At 35.2% G+C, this 7,751-nt stretch overlaps 1 pseudogene; it reads right to left on the bottom strand.

Moving 5' to 3' along the window:
- Positions 1-2,662: 2,662 nt before the first annotated feature.
- On the bottom strand, positions 2,663-3,570 carry LOC120195317 (annotated as a pseudogene).
- Between the last annotated feature and the right edge of the window lie 4,181 nt (positions 3,571-7,751).

The raw sequence follows: 7,751 nt of genomic DNA, 5'->3' as shown, positions 1-7,751 counted from the left end.
ACAAGAAATATAATCATTTAAATGTGAAATGCATGTAACTAACAAAAAATGAGTCAACAAAATTATATTGATTTACTAACCGCAGCACCAATGGCGATAAACAGCAACTCAAAGCGTCCATCTTTATCTGTTTTGATATGAGTTACCGACCCAGGATTTTTCAGCTTTAAATTGTGACAATAAGCCGGCAGTTGGGCAAACGATGCTTCTGGCGACCCCCTCAACAATTCCAAGGCATAACATTTGGCTCTCCAAGCTTGAGAATATGAGATACTAATCTTGAACCGAGCATTCATGTCAGTCATAATTTCATGTCCCCGATATACCCTACCATTCAAAAACATTAACTCAGCCAGAAAACCACCCAACACCTTTTTGTTTGCCTGTCTATGGTGAGGAAAAACTTGGGTTCTTGAACATGTATGTTTATCAATAAAAGTCCTAACTTGAAACATTTCGCAATCTTTTATCCTCTTTGCAATCATACGCCACATACAGTTTTTTGTCAATCATACACCTTGTTTCGAAACGATCTTTTCTTGATTTGTTAACTTTTAGTTGATAGCCATCTTCCACACATTTCGTATACAAAGCTATCTTCAAGTCTTCCTTTGTATCAAAACAATCATCTTTCTTGATACGAATAATTTTTGTGTAACAATCAACTGCTATCTTTACCAACTCTTCTTCCGGTATCTGAAGTAATTCTGGCATATTTCAGTTATACTCCCGTGGCATTTTCTTCGGGGACTTTTCTTTGGGGATTTCTTCTTCTTCTTCTTCTTCAGTGTTATATGAATTACAGAATGGATGTTCAACATGTTCATTTACAGTCGTAACTTCCTCCTCATTATCATCAACAACATCTTCCTCGACAACGTCTGTTTCATCATCAAAATTCGGGTATTGACCAATATCAAAATCATTACACACAAGATCTGTTTCTTCTTCTGAAAAATCATCAAAATCCGAGTATTGACCAAGATCAAAGTCCGGGTATTGACCAAGATCAAATTTCGAATACTGACTAGTACTCACAATTTTTTCTGTTGGCTCATCATCGTCTAACTGGTCAATACGAAAACCGGAATTTGGTGCTGAAAGTTGATTGGGATTTGGATTAGGGAAAGGTTGTGGGTTTTGAGATTGTGTTTGGTATTGGAAATGTGGTGAAACAATATTTGCTTGGTGATGAAATTGTGGTGGAACCTTTAAATTTTGAGCACCATAAACTGGGGTTGAAAAACTTAGTTGATTATTACCCGCTACTGACCAAACTTCACTACTTCTAGGTTCAACAACATACAATGTAACATCATCACTTGAAACACTAATGTAAGCAATGAATCGTTCAACATCTTCATTGTCGGTTAACAAATAAACTTTACCATTTCTCTGATAAGATAGCCTAAATCCACTTAGGGGCTCTAAATTCAATTTATTTGCAACACATAACATTAGACTTTTATAAGTTAACTTTTTTAATGACAATTTTAGTTGAAGATTCATGGGTAAATGCATATATTGTAAAACACCATGAACATTCTCACATGACCCTCCAAAACACAAATCTATCTAAACATGATCAACATTAGATGATTTCATTATTGTAAATTAATTTACTAAACAAACTAGCTGCGAAACTAAAACCTGTTGCCGGATGGGGAAGTATGTCGTTGGATATAAGAACGGATGTCGCCGGAGAGAGTGATAGATGGAGATTAAATGAGTTGCGATTTAGGGATTTAGGTTATGAGTTGTTGCTGCTGCGTAGTTATATACCCAAAACATTTGTGTTGCGAAATTAAAACTTGTTGCGAATTCAGAAATCGAGTTGCGAATTTGAAATTCAGTATTGCGATAGTCAGAATCTCGTTGCGATTTACAGATTCGCATTGCGATTTACGTATTCGCATTGTGATTTACGTATTCGCATTGCGATTTATGGATACGCATTGCGATTTACGTATTCTCGTTGTGATTTACAGATACGCGTTGCGATTTACGTATTCTCGTTGCGATTTACGGATACCCATTGCGATTTTACGTATTGTCGTTGCGATTTACGGATACGCGTTGCGATTTTACAGATACTCGTTGCGATAGTCAGAATCGCGTTGCGATTTATATGTTCGCGTTGCGATTTTCATATTCGCGTTGCGATTCTGGAAAATTGCAATGCGAATTTGTACTATCGCATTGTGATTCTTCATAATCGCGTTGCGATTCTGGGAACTGATTTGCGATTCTGGAGATCGCGTTGCGATTTTTATTTCGCATTGCGATTTTGTTGGTCATTTTGACAAATCAAAAAAAATTGATTAAAATCGTATATTATAAGACATTTTTGGTCACTGAAGTTATTTTCTCTTAAATAAATTATACATAACAAATAATATTAAAATATTTGAGTCATTTTTGAGTAAAAATGCCTTATAGTTTCGTTCGCCAGCTGAACAAAAAGTACTGTTAAAACCTAAACAGAGCTGTCATCCATTTCTCGTGAATCGAAATCAATCTCATTAAAGAAATCTAAGCTTTTAAAACACTGTTTTTCTCTTTTCGGGAGCATTCCAAATCAGGAAGAGTAATTAACCCAGAAAAGGTAACTATAAACGAAAACACACGATGACAGTTCAAGTATGAACGAGTTTCTTTTTCCTTTGTTAAACTCAAAAGACCCTAATGCTCCCCTCCTTTACAGATTTACAGACATTACAAGAAACAAGCAATGGTTCGCAAGATTTGCACGAGCAAAGGTGTCTGCAAGGCAAAAAGACAACGCACGAGCTCCTGGAGTTGCAGTGTTTACAAGCCATCTTATTGTCCCTTTCTTCTTCTTCTTCTTCTTGTCGGTCTTTGTTGAACGAGCCACGGAAAATGGTTCCTTCATCTTCAGCTGAACTCCTTTCCATAACTAGTCTTTTGCTTAGATCCATAACCATTGATTCATTGGCTTCCGCAAGTCTTTGCCATGACTAGCTTTCCATTTCCACTCTTCTCAAGCGTTCTTCAAGCTCCATTCTTTTCTTTATGGCTCGTGCCAAGTCTTCTTCTCTTTGCTGCATCAAATACAAGGCCTTTGTTTCGATACTCTGAAGCAAGCCGCTTAACCTCTCATTCTGAGACGGGAAAAGAGAATTTTCAATAAAACTATATGATTCAGTTGACAAGCTGACATAAATGATGGATTAATTTCTTACATGTAACTGAAGAAAGAAATCAAGTTCCTTCCTTTGAATCTCTAGTTGAACATCTAATGGTTGAGAAACTGCCATGGAAGCGTTTTGTTGAAAAGGAAGCTCTTGGAGACTGAAACCAGTTTCAGATGAAGGAAGAATAGGCAAAGGCGAACCCGTGTTTTCGTCGCAAAACTGTGGTTGAGCGGCCATAATAACTATCGTCAGGCATTCATCTTTGTTTAACTGGAAATAAGCAGACAATAGTGAAAGAAAGCCGTGGATGGTTATACATACAGCGGGGGAAATGGACAGAAAACTTATGAGAGAGATAGAAAGCCGACGTAGGCATACATATTTTGTGACAGCAGGTTATACAACTATAGGCTGTACTAAGAGACTTTTCACCAAGAGAAAGTTTGAAAGAGAAATGCACTGGATCGGGACGTGAAAGAGCCGGACGTTATAGCGACGAAGGAATCAGATGTTTGGTGAGTTTTGTCATTTTTTGGCAGGTTGGCGAACAAATTTTGATCCCAATAGTATACAATTAAATCGTTGATTTTGGCTCAACCACAATAATTTGCTAGAGTTTAGATCCAATAAAAAATTAATATATTTTGGATTAATTTTAATCAATTTTGATTAATTTTTAAATTAATCACAAATTTTAACAATTTATTTAATTTTAATTTAAACAAAAAAATTAAAAGGTTAAAATATTTCTCTAAAGATCTCATCTCCGCATCCATCATCTTCAAAGTTTAAAAAGATTGATGGATTTAGTGGAACTGCAGAAACAGAACCGTGTTGTGAAACTCTTGTTTGGTTCATGGTTTTGTGAATGATCGAGAGAGATTTTCATTTGATATCATATTCACATGCTGAGACCATTTATGTGTATTTTTTGGTGTTTTTTTTACGAGGGAACCATCACAATAAAATAAAGTTAGAGAACCAAAGATTCGTAAGCACCAAAAATTACAAACTAATTTTATCGTTAGCGGTTTAAAATTTCATTTTTATTTTTCGATTAAGCTAGATAAGGTGATTATAACCATTTGACTTATCGCTCAATCATCCTTTCTGTCGTTAGTGTTCGAACTCGTAATTTTCAAGGATAATAATGATTTTTTTAATCGCATAGATAATTTGATTCATGCAAAAAAAATATTCTATATAATAAGATTTTAAGTATTTAAGAAAAGGGTAAAGTATAGTAATAGATATTGAATTTTTCTAAAGCTTTCATTTAGGTCCCTCAACTTTTAAAACTTGCAATACAATCCCCTAACATTTAGTCCATTTGCAATATGGTCCCCGACGCTACACTGCCGTTAATACGTTTGCAATTTCGTCACTGAACTTTTCAAGCCCTTGCATTTGGGTCCCCCAACTTTTTAAAATTTACAACATAGCCCTCAATTTCATTCTAAACCCCAAATTCCTTTTCGATCATGAATTTCATTTTTCGCTTCCCTCTTCTCATTTCCAGCATAACTTTTTAGTTGGAGATGCATGGAAAATTCTAATATAACTTTGAATTATGTGGAGGTATTGACTTGAATAAGGTTCCATTGAGAGAAGACTCGGCCAAGGGACTATCGGGACTATCAACAATTTAAGGTGTAATGTTAGATACATGTCATCTCAGGTGAAACATAGATGTTCGATGAAATGCTTGTGAGAAAAAAAATGGGGTTAGAAATGCAGAGTTGAAAAATACTACTAAGATGAACTAAGTATCATTGTTGAAAATTACCAACAAAACTGGAATTATTTTGTATAAATGACACATAATAATTTCTTTGTTTAATCCTTGTGTTTAAAGATTTTCCAACAGATGATCAAATATAATGAAATCCCAAACAGAGCATTCACCTCTCAGTCTATTTCGCTCACATGCACTCTCGTTTGGTTTTTGTTCTTCAATTTTCCGCCATTTAAATTGTAAACCCAAGCAGTGATCTGTCTTTCAGCTTGTTATTTAGAAAGAAAAAATGGAGGAAGAATTGTTGGAACGCAACACCGATTGCGTTTATTTCTTAGCCTCTCCTCTCACTTGCAATAAGGTATTTATTTTCTCTTTTGGGCTATCCAGAAGTAAGATTTCCTCTTTCTCATTTTCAGCTCGCATTATGTGTTTTTTGTTGAAATTTTTATGTTTTTGGATATTCAGTGTTAGTTTTGAACCAAAGCCATCTAATTTTCTTTCTTTCTTCTTAATCAAAACTTTTAGTACTCCTTATGAAAGATATTCAGTCCATCAGAATAGAAGTGAAATATGGTCATAGGCTAAATTTTTTTGATCTTCTTGTTTGGTTTTTCTTTAAATCATGCAATTGGTTGTGAGTATCGACATAGTGAAATCGCCATGCTCAATCCGTGAGACTGCTGGTACTAGTCTACTGGGAATTGTATTGATTCAACTTGTGGTTTTTGGCATCATGTGAGCTCGTATTCTTTTTAATAAGTTCATGTTGATTATGAGACTGATATATCGTGAACGAATTGGATTTTTTTACATGTTTTGGAAATTTTACAATTAAATTGTATTGAATTAAGCTTTAGAAGACAATTCTGCATGCATGCAACTCGAAAGACATCATGACAGGGTAGTATATTTGGAGCAGATACTTGACCCTGTCATGATGCCTTTTGAGTTGAGAAAGAGACTAAGAGGTGAATGCGCTGTTTGAGAGTTCATTATATTTGATCATATGTTGGAAAATCTTTAACCACAAGGATTAAACGAAGAAATTATTATATGTCATTTATACAAAATAATTCCAGCTTTGTTGGTGACTTTCAACAATGATACTTAGTTCATCTTAGTAGTATTTGTCAACTCTGCATTTCTAACCCTATTTTTTTCTTACAAGCATTTCATCGAACATCTATGCTTCACCTGAGATGACTTGTATCTAACATTACACCTTGAATCGTTGATGGTTCCGATAGTCCATTGGTCGGGTCTTCTCTCAATGGACTCTTATTCAAGTCAACACCTCCACATAATTGAAAGTTAGATTAGAATTTCCCATGCATCCCAACTAAAATTTGACACTGGAAATGAGAAGAGAGAAGCAAAAAAGGAAATTCGAGATTGAAAAGGAATTTGGGGTATAGAATAAAATTGAGGACTGTGTTGAAAGTTTTAAAAGTTGGAGGACCTAAATGCAAGCGCCTAAAAAGTTCAGTGATCATATTGCAAACGTACTAACGGTAGTGTAACGTTAGGGACCATATTGTAAACGGACTAAATGTTAGGGGACTGTATTGCAAGTTTTAAAAGTCGGGGGACCTAAATGAAAACTTTAAAAAAGTTCATTCACCATTTCTATACTTTACCCTTAAGAAAATGATATTTTTTAAATTGAACATATAGATATTTTGAAGTGATTAATGATAGTTTTAACATATTCAATGATAATACAATCACATGTTAATTTTTTATATTCAATTCAATTCAAACAATTACTAAAAAAATTTATATTCAATCTTTCTTCTTACTTATTGTCATTTTATGCTTACAGTGGCTCATGCAAATCTGTTAGTGGAAATTGCAATCGGTTAGGTGAGTTTCTGCAAGAAAATGAAAGAATTTGAAGACGAAAAGACTATCTACTATATTCATCAACGCAAATCGAGAAAACCGCAGCATGGTGGCGCCGCCGCGGGATATAGCTGTGCTGCCGGGAATCTCTAGTTATTTGACCCGAATCTCTAATTCTGTTGCAGGTTTTATAACATCCAGGATTTCCCCCTGTTCTTGGTGAAATATTAAGCATCGTCCACGTGGCATTTTCTACGCCCACGAATCAGAACGAAATTTCGAGATCTCATCCACAAAAATAACGAGAGGTTAGCAAATTTACTTCGAAAAGTTCAAAATTCAAACAGTCATAAAAACGAATAAAAAACGGAATGCAAGTTGTTTACGCAACTTGACATTGAAGTTACGAAAAGGCCAAGGGACATTTTTTATAAATCGGCAACGAGGGAGGGTAATATCGATAAACAATTGGAAACCTCTAACAACTAGCGCAGTAAAGTCGGTCGAACTCTAACTTTCTAACGCTATATAAGGCCAAGCTCGTTTCATAAGATCGGAGGGAAAAAACCTAGTTTGTAGCCGCCTCCATTACGCGTTTTCTTAAGGCTTCTAGATCTATAAGTTTTCTTGGTATTGAACTATCTTGGCTTTACTGCTTCATAGTTTTGTTGAAAAAGTTCTTTGGATTTTCGAAAAGAAAAAGCCAATAATTTCACGCTGTTTCCCTTACCCTCGTCCCGGCCATTTAAAGCGGGGATCTGTCGAATCGATTTAGGTTCGTTGAGCAAGTGTTTTTGTGAGTTTCACTTGTGATGCTCAACTGCATGCGATTGTGATACTTGATTATGGTTTGTGTTTATGTAATTGCAGAGTTAATCGTATTCGATTTATTATGCTCTGTAATCAAGAACAGCAAAGATCTGTACATGGAACCATGGTAGTCGTTCAGATAAGTTCTCTGAAACGCTTTGTGTTTAGGGTTTTTTGAATGAGGAAGATCTGTACAGAAAATCTAT

Source organism: Hibiscus syriacus, unplaced genomic scaffold (assembly GCF_006381635.1).
Source record: "Hibiscus syriacus cultivar Baekdansim isolate YM2019G1 unplaced genomic scaffold, ASM638163v2 tig00117011_pilon, whole genome shotgun sequence".
In the NCBI taxonomy this organism is placed as follows: domain Eukaryota; kingdom Viridiplantae; phylum Streptophyta; class Magnoliopsida; order Malvales; family Malvaceae; genus Hibiscus; species Hibiscus syriacus.
Note: the sequence above shows the minus strand (reverse complement) of the source record. Positions and strands in the feature narration are given on the sequence as shown.